The sequence below is a fragment of the Salmo salar genome, chromosome 14 (genome assembly GCF_965601325.2).
Source record: "Salmo salar chromosome 14, fSalSal1, whole genome shotgun sequence".
In the NCBI taxonomy this organism is placed as follows: Eukaryota; Metazoa; Chordata; class Actinopteri; order Salmoniformes; family Salmonidae; genus Salmo; species Salmo salar.
Genome location: NC_138304.1, coordinates 43,862,501 through 43,877,369, shown reverse-complemented (window position 1 = coordinate 43,877,369; position 14,869 = coordinate 43,862,501). Strand labels below are relative to the sequence as shown.

The following is a 14,869-nucleotide window of genomic DNA, read 5'->3' as shown; positions in this document are numbered from 1 at the left end:
AGGCAGGCAGGCAGGCAGACAGACAGACAGACAGACAGACAGACAGACAGACAGACAGACAGACAGACAGACAGACAGACAGACAGACAGACAGAAATAGAGAAACCTGTCACTGGCACGTACTGGGCACTTTATCCACTAATGTGACTGGGGCATCTAGTTACAAGCTATTTAATATGACATGGCATAGTGTCAGCCAGTGAGTGTATTTCTGATTAGGCAAGAATAACATCACTGATCAGCCTTTTTCTCACAGCTAATTAGTGATGTGATATTAGACAGCCTATTTTGACAGGCCCTGGCCACCGTAGTTTGCCATAGGGGAAAACAGGAAGTGTGTGTGAGAGAAAATGCCCTGGGAATCGGTTGGGATGTCTGTTTTCAGTCTTTCTCAGTTAGGGACTGATCATCAATGGATCATCGTATTTACGACTGCAACGTTACCCTCAAGTTGACTTTTTCACCACTACTTGACCTTTCCCATCCACGAGGTAACCGTGCGTGTGCCTCACCCTTTCTCTGAATTGTCCTGAACTCATTGTTTTAGCCTTCAGGGTTTAACAACTATGTGACAGCAAACTATTACAAACACTTAAGGTTGGAGAACACTTTATATATCCTAGTAATCACAGACTATCTCCTAGCACTAACTCCTGTTCTATCAACACTACTTCATGGGGGACTTGTATAGACTTGTATTAGCAACATGTCAACTATGACTTCATCATGAATGCACACCCAAGTTAAAGGTCCAATGCAGCCGTTTTTATCTCAACATCAAATCATTTCTGGGTAACAGTTAAGTAACTTACTGTCATTGTTTTCAATTAAAATGGTCACAAAGAAACAAAAATAGCTTCTTAGCAAAGAAACATTTCTCAAGCAAGAATTTAGCTAGGACTGTCTGGGAGTTGTCTGAGTGGGGAGGGGAAAACTGAAAACTAGCTGTGATTGGCAGAGAGGTTTGTAACTCTGTTTCTTATTGGTTAATGAACTGATTTACCGCCTAGTGATACCATCCATCCCACCAAAACAGGTTGGATTTCAGGCGGTCTTTTCAAACAGCTCTTACACTAAAAGGAAATTATCATCATTTTCACAGTTTCACAGTATTATTTTAACCTTATAGTGTGAAAACAAGAAAACATGTTTGACTGCACTGGACCTTTAACAACATTCATGTTTATAATCTCTCTCCGTCTCTTTCTCTCTCTCTTTCTCTCTCTCTCTCAGTGCTCTTTCTCATTCTCTCCCTCTTTCTCTCTCTCATTCTCACTCTCTTTCTCTCTCTCTTTCTCTCTCTCTCGCTCACTCTCACTCTCTTTCTCTCTCTCTTTCTCTCTCTCTTTCTCTCTCTCTCGTTCTCTCTCTCGTTCTCTCTCTCGCTCTCTCTCTCGCTCACTCTCTCTCTCTCTCGCGCTCACTCTCTCTCTCGCGCTCACTCTCTCTCTCGCGCTCACTCTCTCTCTCGCGCTCACTCTCTCTCTCTCTCTCTCTCTCTCTCAATGTTAACATTGCCAAAGCAAGCAAAGTAGATAATAAACAAAGTTCTAAAATAATAAAGACATTTCAAACGTCATATTATGTTTATATACTGTACAGTGTTGTAACGATGTGCAAATAGTTAAAGTACAAAAGGGAAAATAAATAAACATAAATATGGGTGTATTTACAATGATGTTTGTTCTTCACTGGTTGCCCTTTTCTTGTGGCAACAGGTCACACATCTTGCTGCTGTGATGTCACACTGTGGTATTTCACCCAGTAGATATGGGAGTTTATCAAAATTGGGTTTGTTTTCAAATTCTTTGTGGATCTGTGTAATCTGAGGGAAATATGTGTCTCTAATATGGTCATACATTTGGCAGGAGGTTATGAAGTGCAGCTCAGTTTCCACCTAATTTTCTGGGCAGTGTGCACATAGCCTGTCTTCTATTGAGAGCCTGGTCTGCCTACGGCGGCCTTTCTCAATAGCAAGGCTATGCTCACTGAGTCTGTATACTCTCCGTTTAGGGCCAAATAGCATTCCAGTTTGCTCTGTTTTTTTGTTAATTCTTTTCAATGTATCAAGTAATTATCTTTTTGTTTTCTCATGATTTGGTTGGTTCTAATTGTGTTGCCGTCCTGGGGCTCTGTGGGGTCTGTTTGTGTCTCTCTTTCTCTCTCTCTCTCTCTCTCTCTCTCTCTCTCTCTCTCTCTCTCTCTCTCTCTCTCTCTCTCTCTCTTCATTGGTGTAGCCCGGTCGGAATGTGGCAGCGTCTTCTTGCAGACTGCAGGGTCCAGGGAGCCTAAAAAGGGAAGCAGTCTCATTCTGGGTTCCTGGCAGCGGTAGGAAGGAGTAACAGGCAGGCGGGCAGCAGGCTAAATTAGGCCTCGTCTCATTGACTTCCACTCCCCAGAGCCCTGCAGCCAGCCCTGAGGAAGGAAGGCCGTACCAGAGGCCCTTATTGCCTGCTGCGCTACTGGGTCTCAGAGCTCCTGGAGAACCTCAGTCCCTGTGGAGAAGCTAAGTGTAGGTCTTTTGTATCTGGATAGAGGAGTGTTGTACTTTCCAAGGGACTTTGCCTATTGATAACAGCGGTTCACAGACTGACTAGACTTAGAGACACGTTTGATACGATTTTAAACGTTGATTTGATTTGAGGTGCTGGTTGAATATTAACTATATTAACTGTCCTGTCTGTCCTGTCTGTCTGTCTGTCTGTCTGTCTGTCTGTCTGTCTGTCTGTCTGTCTGTCTGTCTGTCTGTCTGTCTGTCTGTCTGTCTGTCTGTCTGTCTGTCTGTCTGTCTGTCTGTCTGTCTGTCTGTCTGAGTCTAGGTGATGTGGGTAAGGCGGAGTCAGGCGCAGGACACAGAGATGAGTAATAATAGTAACTTGACTGAAAAATAATCCTCCAACAAGGAGAACGAAAATCCAGAATCACATAAACGAGACAACTGACAACAATAAACACACACAAAACCATGATGGCTCCAGAGGGTTAAATAGGGAAATAATTCAAACGAAATGGGAACCAGGTGTGTACAATACAGACAAAACAAATGGAAAAAGAAATGTAGATCGGTGGAGGCGAGAAAGCCGGTGACGTCGACCGCCTGAACAAGGAGAGGTACCAAGTTGTGTCTGTGTCTGTATGCATGTCTGTCTGTCTGTCTGTCTGTCTGTATGCATGCATGTCTGTCTGTATGCATGTCTGTCTTTTCTTTCTCTCTCGCTGTCTCTCTAGAATGACGCATTCATAAAGTATTTTGCCCTTTCATCCATTCTTCCACTCTTCTGTGCTAACCTTTACTGTCTCTGTCTCTCTCTCTATCTCTGTCTGTCTCTCTCTGACTCTGTCTCTCTCTGACTCTCTCTCTGTCTCTCTCTCTCTGACTCTCTCTCTGTCTCTCTCTCTCTATGTCTCTCTCTCTGTCTTTCTGTCTCTCTCTCTGTCTCTCTCCATCTCTCTCTCTGTCTCTCTCTCTCTATGTCTTTCTCTCTGTCTCTCTCTCTGTCTCTGTCTCTCTCTGACTCTCTCTCTCTGACTCTCTCTCTGTGTCTCTCTCTCTGTCTCTCTCTCTGTCTTTCTGTCTCTCTCTGTCTCTCTCTCTGTCTCTCTGTCTCTCTCTCCATCTCTCTCTCTCTCTGTCTTTCTGTCTCTCTCTCTGTCTCTCTCCATCTCTCTCTCTGTCTCTCTCTCTCTATGTCTTTCTCTATGTCTCTCTCTGTCTCTCTGTCTCTCTCTGACTCTCTCTCTCTGACTCTCTCTCTGTGTCTCTCTCTCTGTCTCTCTCTCTGTCTTTCTGTCTCTCTGTCTCTCTGTCTCTATGTCTCTCTCTCTGTCTCTCTCTCCATCTCTCTCTGTCTCCCTTGACATCAGGTTGTGATGTGCAGAGTTCCACCTCTGTGACAGATTGACTGCTTGTGGCACAGAACGTTCCACATAAAGATACACTGAGGAGCCATCTGAACAGGAACTTGGGGTAAGTGAAACCTTATGCCAGTGGCCCAGTGCACCTGGTACTGTAGTGTAGGGGAGGGGTTATGGCGACCTTAGCACCCCCCTCTGTTCCTGTGTCTCTAAACAGAACCACTACCACACCCCACTTCCTGTTTCCAGTTGTTTCACTCCTTATCTGTAACATTGCTAACTGGTCAGATGTCAGAGTGACTTCCTCTTTTCACACACACACACACACACACACACACACACACACACACACACACACACACACACACACACACACACACACACACACACACCACACACACACTGATGTTATGGAAGAGGGGTGGCAGGAGGAGGAAGAAACAAAGAGAAATGGGGCGGGGAGAAACAAATGAGCGTTACAATATTTGGCAGCATATAATGAAAGCAAAATATGCAAATGAGATAAGAGGGGTAGGTTGCCATGGTAACCTACCATTGCTGCAGTGACGTTTTCAGTGTCGGGTTGGACGTGGTGTTGTGATTCGGCCGCAGAGAGAGAGAGAGAGAGAGAGAGAGAGAGAGAGAGAGAGAGAGAGAGAGAGAGAGAGAGAGAGAGAGAGAGAGAGAGAGAGAGAGAGAGAGAGAGAGAGAGAGAGATGTTTTCTTATTTTCACACTATAAGGTTAAAATGATGCATACATACAGAGAGGGGGGAGACAGACAGGTGAAGTGAAAGAGAGAGAGAGACACACAGAGATAGAGAGAGGAGGTAGAGACAGAAAGAAAAAACTGATTGAGTTATAAACAGAGCGAGAGAGAGAAGAGAGGAAGGCAGTTTGACCCACAATGCATTGTGGTGCGTTGTGACCCGCGTTGGGGCTCTCTCACTCAGCCCCAGTGTCACGTCAGCGTTCTACAGACTGACAGGTAAGAAGGCACAGACACAAGGGACTTAAGGGCCACCTCACTTGAACATTTTAAACATATACCTGTTTTGGATTTCAGCTATTATATTTACTTGTAGATATATTTTTTAATTGTTCTATGTCAAACTATACTGCATATTGACAAATATATGAACAAACTATATTGACAACCGTACAGTGCAGTCAATGATACACTTTCATTCTGATGATTCTATTTTCAAAAGAGAACATATTTTATACATTTTATGGAACTGAAAGTCCTCTAGCCGTATATCTGCTACATAGCAAACCTTTTTTGTATTTTGAAAATGTTCTTAAACTTGACTTTTGTAAGGGTGTCTGTCTGCCTGTATCCCCACACTTCCCTTACTGTGAAGGATTTGAGGTTGAGATGGTGACGTTTTGAAATTGTTTGCAACTATTTCCCTGCTTCTAACAAGGAGTGTAACCTGGCTGAATCTAATAGCACACTGCACAGCCAACTGAAATATATCTTCCCATTCATTTTCATATCATCTCCCTGGATAAGGCCGAGGTAAGAGATATGCCGCAGCATACAGAGTGTGTTTGCAGCTAGAGACAATATGGCCTCTCTGTTTCCTAAGTGTGGAGTTCAGACATGACAGTTAGAATCGCACCGGCTTCTCTTATCTTCGTCAGAGTTGAGAGAGAGTCATAGGAAATGGCGTGTTGAGGAACAACTTTATCTTCACGCACCAGCAAGGCAGTTATTGCTGTAAGATGCATGATATGCTTTTTTAAAGTATTCTTTGAGAATGTTTTTAATTGGTTTCCACTAGTTTAGTCATTTAAGTTAACTTTTTTCCGTTTTTCTTACGCCCAAGTTTTTTCCCCCTTGTAGTTTACCTTCATCAGTCTCTTTACATTGCTTTGTATATGTCATGTGATGTAAATACAAAACTGGACATATTTACCAGTGATACATTTTTCCAATTTGGTAAGCCAGCCGAAACACTCAACAGTGCATTGAAAAGGGGTGTTACGACACAGAATGAACGAGGAGCCATTTTAGGCTCAGCAGTTACATCTCATGTTCATTCTGCTGTCTCATAGCCTCCCAACGACAAAATGTTGTGAAATGGCTGACATGGAACGTAGCACTTTCTGCACTGCAGGCCTGTATTCGATGCTGCGTGCCAGGCTGTATTTCTGTGTGATGCTCTGTAATGGTGGTGTAACGTGTGTGCGTGCACGCGCGAGCGTGTGTGTCTGTGTGAGATAGATGGGCCGTCAGGGCTTGGCCCATAAAGCGTCTGGGACATTTCCCCAGTGGAGTGAGAGTTCACATCAGCGGGCCAGTGTAATTTACACAAGGCTGGGAAATAGCAGAGAAGAGAGAGAGAGAGAGAGAGAGAGAGAGAGAGAGAGAGAGAGAGAGAGAGAGAGAGAGAGAGAGAGAGAGAGAGAGAGAGAGAGAGAGAGAGAGAGAGAGAGAGAGAGAGAGAGAGAGAGAGAGAGAGAGAGAGAGAGAGAGAGAGAGAGAGAGAGAGAGAGAGAGAGAGAGAGAGAGAGAGAGAGAGAGACTGCCTCTTATACACTGAGCAAGAATGAGGGATAGAGTTGTGGATAAGATGGCTTCCTACAGTTGCACATATTGAATTACATTCACATTTTTAATATCAAATAATTTCTAGGTAACAATTAAGTACAGTCATAGTTTCCCATTGAAATGGCGAAAAATAGCTTTTTAACAAAAATCAGTTAACAGTAGTTAATGTGACTGCCTCCTTCCTGTTGTCTATCAGTTAACAGTAGTTAATGTGACTGCCTCCTTCCTGTTGTCTATCAGTTAACAGTAGTTAATGTGACTGCCTCCTTCCTGTTGTCTATCAGTTAACAGTAGTTAATGTGACTGCCTCCTTCCTGTTGTCTATCAGTTAACAGTAGTTAATGTGACTGCCTCCTTCCTGTTGTCTATCAGTTAACAGTAGTTAATGTGACTGCCTCCTTCCTGTTGTCTATCAGTTAACAGTAGTTAATGTGACTGCCTCCTTCCTGTTGTCTATCAGTTAACAGTAGTTAATGTGACTGCCTCCTTCCTGTTGTCTATCAGTTAACAGTAGTTAATGTGACTGCCTCCTTCCTGTTGTCTATCAGTTAACAGTAGTTAATGTGACTGCCTCCTTCCTGTTGTCTATCAGTTAACAGTAGTTAATGTGACTGCCTCCTTCCTGTTGTCTATCAGTTAACAGTAGTTAATGTGACTGCCTCCTTCCTGTTGTCTATCAGTTAACAGTAGTTAATGTGACTGCCTCCTTCCTGTTGTCTATCAGTTAACAGTAGTTAATGTGACTGCCTCCTTCCTGTTGTCTATCAGTTAACAGTAGTTAATGTGACTGCCTCCTTCCTGTTGTCTATCAGTTAACAGTAGTTAATGTGACTGCCTCCTTCCTGTTGTCTATCAGTTAACAGTAGTTAATGTGACTGCCTCCTTCCTGTTGTCTATCAGTTAACAGTAGTTAATGTGACTGCCCCCTCCCCCTTCCCGCCTTTGGTTTCGAAAACGGAATTAGCGCCACAGCGAGCAACAGTTTGTCAACCGCACTGTGTGACTGTTCCTGTTTGCACGCACTACTCACCTCATTCTGAACACACACACACACACACACACACACACACACACACACACACACACACACACACACACACACACACACACACACACCACTTGATTCTAAGAAGAGAAACTACTTGAAGTCATTGTAATTACATAGTGCAAGCAGGAGGAGAAAGATGAATTGATAGATTTTTGATTGACATGAGGGCAAATGTTGATGAGGCCAACAGTGTTGTTAGAAGATCTGTGTGGAAAAGTATGTTACTTTAAAAACAACCAATGAGACGACTTGTTATAACCACAAAACTGTCCACAGTTCTGTTGCTTTCACTTTAAATGGAGAGAAATGTACTCTGTGGTTGAGACAAATAGAGAAGGGGTTGAGTGCTGAGAGGAAATGGTCACAATGAAAATAGAGTGCGAAAGAGAGAGAAAAAGCAAGATGGAGTGAGTGCAAAGTACTGGCATGATGCAAACAGAGGGAGAGGGAAATTCCACGTCAGTGTCTGAAGAGTTTCACATTGAGCCCAGATCTGAGTGAGAGTTCCTAGTGCTGCTTCTACATTGGAGCCAGAACAGCATCAATTACTCTGTTCCTCCATTACAGGTCCAAGAAAACTATTCCTCCATTCTGGATCAGAGTGACCTGGCCTAATGTGACCACTGACCTACAGACCCATACGGGGCCCCAGTTTCTCATCGAGAACAGAGAATCATATTAAAGCTAATTAAAAGCAGACATTTTGGCTCTCACATAAATGGATCTGTTTCCATGTGTGGTGTGTGATCGGTTTTCATGTATGTGAACAGTAATGGGGAAAACCGATGTCCATCACAGTTAAAACTTGTACTTGTAACTAACCTGCACTAGCTCAGAGAAAGCTCTCAACTCTCTTCCCCTTTTTCTATTTCAACCCGAAATGACAAACTTTTGGCACAAAGTCTGTGGTAGGAGCTGGTATGCAGCCGTTTCTCGCTCTCTGCTGGTAGAGAGAGAGGGGGGGACAGAGATAGAGACAGACAGAGAGGTAGAATGAAGAATTGAGAAAGGAAGCTAGAGAAAGAGAAGAGAAAAGGAAATCAAGAATGAGAGAAAAAGAAAGAACAAGAGAGTACTGCACTTTGAAAGGTATGTCCTTGCAGAATTCAGAATTCACCTCAGTAAGTGATGTAGCTGGGACTAGGACTGGGACTGGGACTAGGACTAGGACTGGGACTGGCAGAGATGGTCACCCAGGGTTTATTACAGGTTATTTATCACCAGCCCTGAGTTAGACAGGCCTACAACGCTCTGCTGCTAACTGGTACAGCACAGCACATCACCCAGAGAGAGAGGACAGAGAGAGCAAGGGGGGGGGGTAGAGCGAGAGGAGAGAGAGAGGACAGAGAGAGCAAGGGGGCGGGGGGGGGGGGGGGGTAGAGCGAGAGAGAGGAGGGAGGGAGAGAAGGAGGTGAGAGGACAGAGAGCGAGAGGGGTGGGTAGAGCGAGAGGAGAGAGGACAGAGAAAGAGAGGAGGGAGAGAGAGAGGACAGAGAGAGAGTCCTGGGAAACATGTAGTGTAGAAGTGCACTGCCATTAAATGACTGCCATTTCACTGAAATACTGTAGGTGATGAAACAATTGGAGTCATAGACAAAATGTCAGTTTTTTTTATGGACTCTTGATTCAACTATTTTCCGAACTAGGCGTTTCACCTTTGTTCCAGTTAGGCCTAGGGAAGCTGGTTGCAAAAGTCAAGTGCAACAACACCATCCCTCCCTCCCTGGCCATCCCTCCCTGGCCATCCCTCCCTCCCTGGCCATCCCTCCCTCCCTGGCCATCCCTCCCTCCCCCTCCCTCCCCCTCTCTCGCCCTCCCTCCTCTCTCTCTTTCAATTCAGTTCAATTCAAGGGGCTTTATTGGCATGGGAAACATATGTTAACATTGCCAAAGCAAGTGAAATAAACAATAAAAACGTAACATTCACAATAGTTCCAAAAGAATAAAGACATTTCAAATGTCATTATGTTTATATACAATGTTGTAATGATGTGCAAATAGTTATAGTACAAAAGGGAAAATAAATAAACATAAATATGGGTTATATTTACAATGGTGTTTGTTCTTCACTGGTTGCCCTTTTCTTGTGGCAACAGGTCACAAATCTTGCTGCTGTGATGTCACACTGTGGTATTTCACCCAGTAAATATGGGAGTTTATCAAAATTGGGTTTGTTTTCAAATTCTTTGTGGATCTGTGTAATCTGAGGGAAATATGTGTCTCTAATATGGTCATACATTTGGCAGGAGGTTAGGAAGTGCAGCTCAGTTTCCACCTCATTTTGTGGGCAGGGTGCACATGGCCTGTCTTCTCTTGAGAGCCAGCTCTGCCTACGGCGGCCTTTCTCAATAGCAAGGCTATGCTCACTGAGTCTGCACATAGTCAAAGATTTCCTTAATTTTGGGTCAGTCACAGGGGTCAGGTATTCTGCCACTGTGTACTCTCTGTTTATGGCCAAATAGCATTCCTATGTGTGCTCTGTTTTTTTGTGAATTATTTTCAATATGTCAAGTAATTATCTTTTAGTTTTCTCATGATTTGGTTGTGTTGCTGTCCTGGGGCTCTGTGGGGTGTGTTTGTGTTTGTGAACAGAGCCCCAGGACAAGCTTGCTTAGGGGACTCTTCTCCAGGTTCATCTCTCTGTAGGTGGTGGCTTTGTTATGGAAGGTTTGGGAATCGCTTCCTTTTAGGTGGTTGTAGAATTTAACGGCTCTTTCCTGGATATTGATAATTAGCGGGTATCGGCCTAATTCTGCTCTGCATGCATTATTTGGTGTTTTACGTTTTATGTTTGTCCCATTTTGTGAATTCTTGGTTGGTGAGCAGACCCCAGACCTCACAACCATAAAGGGAAATGGCTTTTAAACTCTAAGAAACGTCCCTTTTTCAGGACCCTGTCTTTCAAAGATAATTCGTAAAAATCCAAATAACTTCACAGATATTCATTGTAAAGGGTTTAAACACTGTTTCCCATGCTTGTTCAATGAACCATAAACAATTAATGAACATGCATCTGTGGAACGGTCGTTAAGACACTAACAGTTTACAGACAGTAGGCAATTAAGGTCACAGTTAAGAAAACTTAGGACACTAAAGAGGCCTTTCTACTGACTCTGAAAACCACCAAAGGAAAGATGTCCAGGGTCCCTGCTCATCTGCGTGAATGTGCCTTAGGCATGCTGCAAAGAGGCATGAGGACTGCAGATGTGGCCAGGGCAATAAATGTAATGGCCATACTGTGAGACGCCTAAGACAGCGCTACAGAGAGACAGGACGAACAGCTGATCGTCCGTGCAGTGGCAGACCACTTGTAACAACACCTGCACAGAATCGGTACATCCGAACATCAGTGCTCAGACTGTCCACAATAGGCTGAGAGAGGCTGGACTGAGGACTTGTAGGCCTGTTGTAAGGCAGGTCCTCACCAGACATCACCGTCAACAACGTCGCCTATGGGCACAAACCCACCGTCGCTGGACCAGACAGGACTGGCAAAAAGTGCTCTTCACTGACGAGTCGTGGTTTTGTCTCACCAGGTGTGATGGTCGAATTCGTGTTTATCGTCGAAGGAATGAGTGTTACACCGAGGCCTGTACTCTGGAGCGAGATCGATTTGGAGGTGGAGGGTCCATCATGGTCTGGGACGGTGTGTCACAGCATCATCGGACTGAGCTTGTTGTCACTGCAGGCAATCTCAACGCTGTGTGTTACAGGGAAGACATCCTCCTCCCTCATGTGGTACCCTTCCTGCAGGCTCATCCTGACATGACCCTCCAGCATGACAATGCCACCAGCCATACTGCTCGTTCTGTGCGTGATTTCCTGTGAGACAGGAATGTCAGTGTTCTGCCATGGCCAGCGAAGAGCCCGGATCTCAATCCCATTGAGCACGTCTGGGACCTTTTGGATTGGAGGGTGAGGGCTTGGCCATTCCCCCAGAAATGTCTGGGAACTTGCAGGTGCCTTGGTCGAAGAGTGGGGTAACATCTCACAGCAAGAACTGACAAATCTGGTGCAGTCCATGAGGAGGAGATGCACTGCAGTACTTAATACAGCTGGTGGCCACACCAGATACTGACTGTTACTTTTGATTTTGACCGCCCCCTTTGATCAGGGACACATTATTCTATTTCTGTTAGTCACATGTCTGTGGAACTTGTTCAGTTTATGTCTCAGTTGTTGAATCTTGTTATGTTCATACAAATATTTACACGTTAAGTTTGCTAAAAATACACGCAGTTGACAGTGAGAGGACGTTTCTTTTTATAACTGATTCAAGTATTTTTAGCCAGATCCTAATGATATGTCAAAGTTTATGTTCCTTTTGATGGCATAGAAATCCCTTCTTGCCATGTCTCTCAGATCGTTCACAGCTTTGTGGAAGTTACCTGTGGCTCTGATGTTTAGGCCAAGATATGTATAGTTTTTTGTGTGCTCTAGGGCAACGGTGTCTAGATGGAATTTGTATTTGTGGTCCTTGGCGACTGGATCGTTTTTGGAACACCATTATTTTTGTCTTACTGAGATTTACTGTCAGGGCCCAGGTCTGACAGAATCTGTGCAGAAGATCTAGGTGCTGCTGTAAACCCTCCTTGGTTGGGGACAGAAGCACCAGATCATCAGCAAACAGTAGACATTTGACTTCAGATTCTAGTAGGGTGAGGCTGGATGCTGCAGACTGTTCTAGTGCCCTCGCCAATTTGTTGATATATATGTGAAGAGGGTGGGGCTTAAGCTGCATCCCTGTCTCACCCCCCGGCCCTGTGGGAAGAAATGTGTGAGTTTTTTGCCAATTTTAACTGCAGACTTGTTGTTTGTACATGGATTTTATAATGTTGTACGTTTTTCCCTCAACAACACTTTCCATCAATTTGTACACAAATACAATATTTTACCAACCAAAGAAACCAACACGTCATAGTAGACAGATGCAGTATACCGACTAGAAAGGCCACAACTCAAGGACACAATATGAGAGAGAGAGAGAATAGTCTTTCTCTCTCTATCCCTGCCCTGATCAGTAAACTATCTCTCTCTCATATTGTGTCCTTGAGTTGTGGCCTTTCTAGTCGGTATACTGTATCTGTCTACTATGACGTGTTGGTTTCTTTGGTTGGTAAAATATTGTATTTGTGTCTGTGAGCTGTGATAGGTTCTGGAGAACCGTATCCTGGCTTTCTATGTTTCCGTGGTGATGGGGGGACACCTCAGAATCAGCCAGTGGTAAATCAACAACAAATAACAAGATAATAATAATGATGATAATAATAAATAATAATGCTCTCTGCAAATCATAGAAAGATAGTTAGAACTGTCACAAGAATGGAAATAGTCACTAAATAGACACATCTGTCCAATGAAAATAGACACAAACATGTCAATACACAAATAAGTACTAGATAGACAAACACGCAAATGAATAACTACATACCTTTACGCAACCCCTCTCCAAATACGCACAAGTAAATCAATAAATAAGTACTTTTTTGGCGTGAGCGCTCAGCTTGTAATCCTGTAGGATTCCTCATGATATCAGGATGGCTATCTTCCCATGGCTCCAGGGTATTGCAGTATTGGGTCCAAATCCTGCTCCGAGAAGACACTACCTCCTGCTCATGCTTTCCCCAGGAGGAGGATAAGTAGGGATGGAGTGGCCTAAGTCAACACTGGCACAGCTGTGCAGGCCAGACAGGCCAGGTGATGCCTTTGTCTTGCCCAGTGAAGGCAGTCTTTATGTGGGGCTGCTGGGCCTCGTCTGGCCCAGTAAAGAATATCTGGTTCCCAATGCATTTCCAGAACCAGGCTTTTTTCTGGATCAAAAAAGGGGCTTATGTGGGGGGGCGTGGCGGGGGGGCGTGTTAATGGGCGAGGTCAGCCCACGGTGCGGTTGAATTCGGTCAAGGCCCAGGGAAAGAACATTTTAGGCCCCCATCTTGGCGGTGGAGAGATTTCTTTTTGTGTTTTTAAGACAATTTCCTGCAACTTTACAGATTTCTCCATGGACCTGAGAAATGTTACCATTTTAAAGCTAAGTTCCTGCAATTCTACGCATTTTGCAATGGCTAATGCGGTGTTATTATGCTCAAACATTATAACATTATCAATACTCCTATTTTAGTGATTGTTAGATCTCAAATATTTATTATAAAAATATATAGGTCCATCATCTTTTCTACATACTGTCTGGTGTTACTCACTTAAGTTTACACTGAAAGTTTTTTCCACTCCAAAAATGTATAAACATAAATAAATTAAATTCATATATTTATATTTTGATATTTGTTACTTTTTTGACTTTTCTATGCAAAAAAAACCCCTGAGAACGTTTGACAAAGATTCTCAGGGATGTTCCCATGCTAAGTTGGGCTGGAGGCTGGGGGCTGGAGTGGTAGGCTGGGGCTTAAACTGAGGTTCTGGGCCAGTGGGCTGGGGTGCTGGGGCTATGCTGGGCTGGGGTGGTAGGTGGTGTATGGGGCTGACTCCAAGGCCGGGTGGCTGAGGCTGGGGCTGGGGCTGAGGCTGGGGCTGGGTCTGGAGGTAGACTGACTGGCGAAGGTGTGTGTTCATTGCGTGCCATATTATTGAGGCACTGAAGGAGCAAGGCTCAGGAAAGAAGCCCGGTGTAATCTGTCAGAAGCCCTCCAGAATTTTCTCCTGAATTCCTTCTCTTCGCTCCCTTAATCTTTTGATTCTTTCCAACTTCTTTCCACTGTTTCACCCCTTCTTCTTTCCCCTCTTGCTCTTCCTCCTCTCTTTTTTCATCTCTCCCCTTCTATCTCTCCTCTTTTATGTCTCCCCCTCTACTATGTCTCCCCCTCTACTATATCTCCCCCTCTTCTATGTCTCCCCCTCTTCTGTCTCCCCCTCTTCTATCTCTACCCTCTTCTATGTCTCCCCCTCTACTGTCTCCCCCTCTACTATCTCTCCCCCTCTTCTATGTCTCCCCTTCTATGTCTCATCCTCTTCTATCTCCCACTTTTCTATTCCACAATCTGTCTCTTCCCTCCTCTCTCTTCCCTCTCTCTGTCTCTCTCTTCCCTCCTCCCTCTGTCTCTCTCTTCCCTCCTCTCTGTCTCTCTCTTCCCTCCTCTCTGTCTCTCGTTTCCCTCCTCTCTGTCTCTCTCTTCCCTCCTCTCTGTCTCTCTTCCCTCCTCTCTCTCTCTCTCTTCCCTCCTCTCTCTCTCTCTCTTCCCTCCTCTCTCTCTCTCTCTCTTCCCTCCTCTCTCTCTCTCTCTCTCTCTCTCTCTCTCTCTTCCCTCCTCTCTCTCTCTTCACACCTCTTTGTCTCTCTCTTCCCTCCTCTCTGTCTCTCTCTTCCCTCCTCTCTCTCTCTCTCTTCCCTCCTCTCTCTCTCTCTCTTCCCTCCTCTCTCTCTCTCTTCCCTCCTCTCTGTCTCTCTCTTCCCTCCTC

At 44.5% G+C, this 14,869-nt stretch overlaps 1 protein-coding gene across 4 annotated transcripts in view; it reads left to right on the top strand.

Moving 5' to 3' along the window:
- Positions 1-307: 307 nt before the first annotated feature.
- LOC106569640 (muscleblind-like protein 1) overlaps positions 308-14,869 on the top strand; it is a 117,580-nt gene continuing 103,018 nt past the window's right edge. The window contains exons 1-3 of one of the 4 annotated variants that reach the window (XM_045694382.2): positions 308-491; positions 2,238-2,512; positions 3,865-3,967. The gene's annotated coding sequence lies outside the window, so the exon portion shown is untranslated. Of the gene's footprint in view, positions 492-2,237; positions 2,513-3,094; positions 3,112-3,864; positions 3,968-4,563; positions 4,843-12,427 lie in introns of those variants that run through there. The other 3 variants (XM_082960993.1, XM_045694383.2, XR_014380378.1) reach the window with 3 other exon arrangements.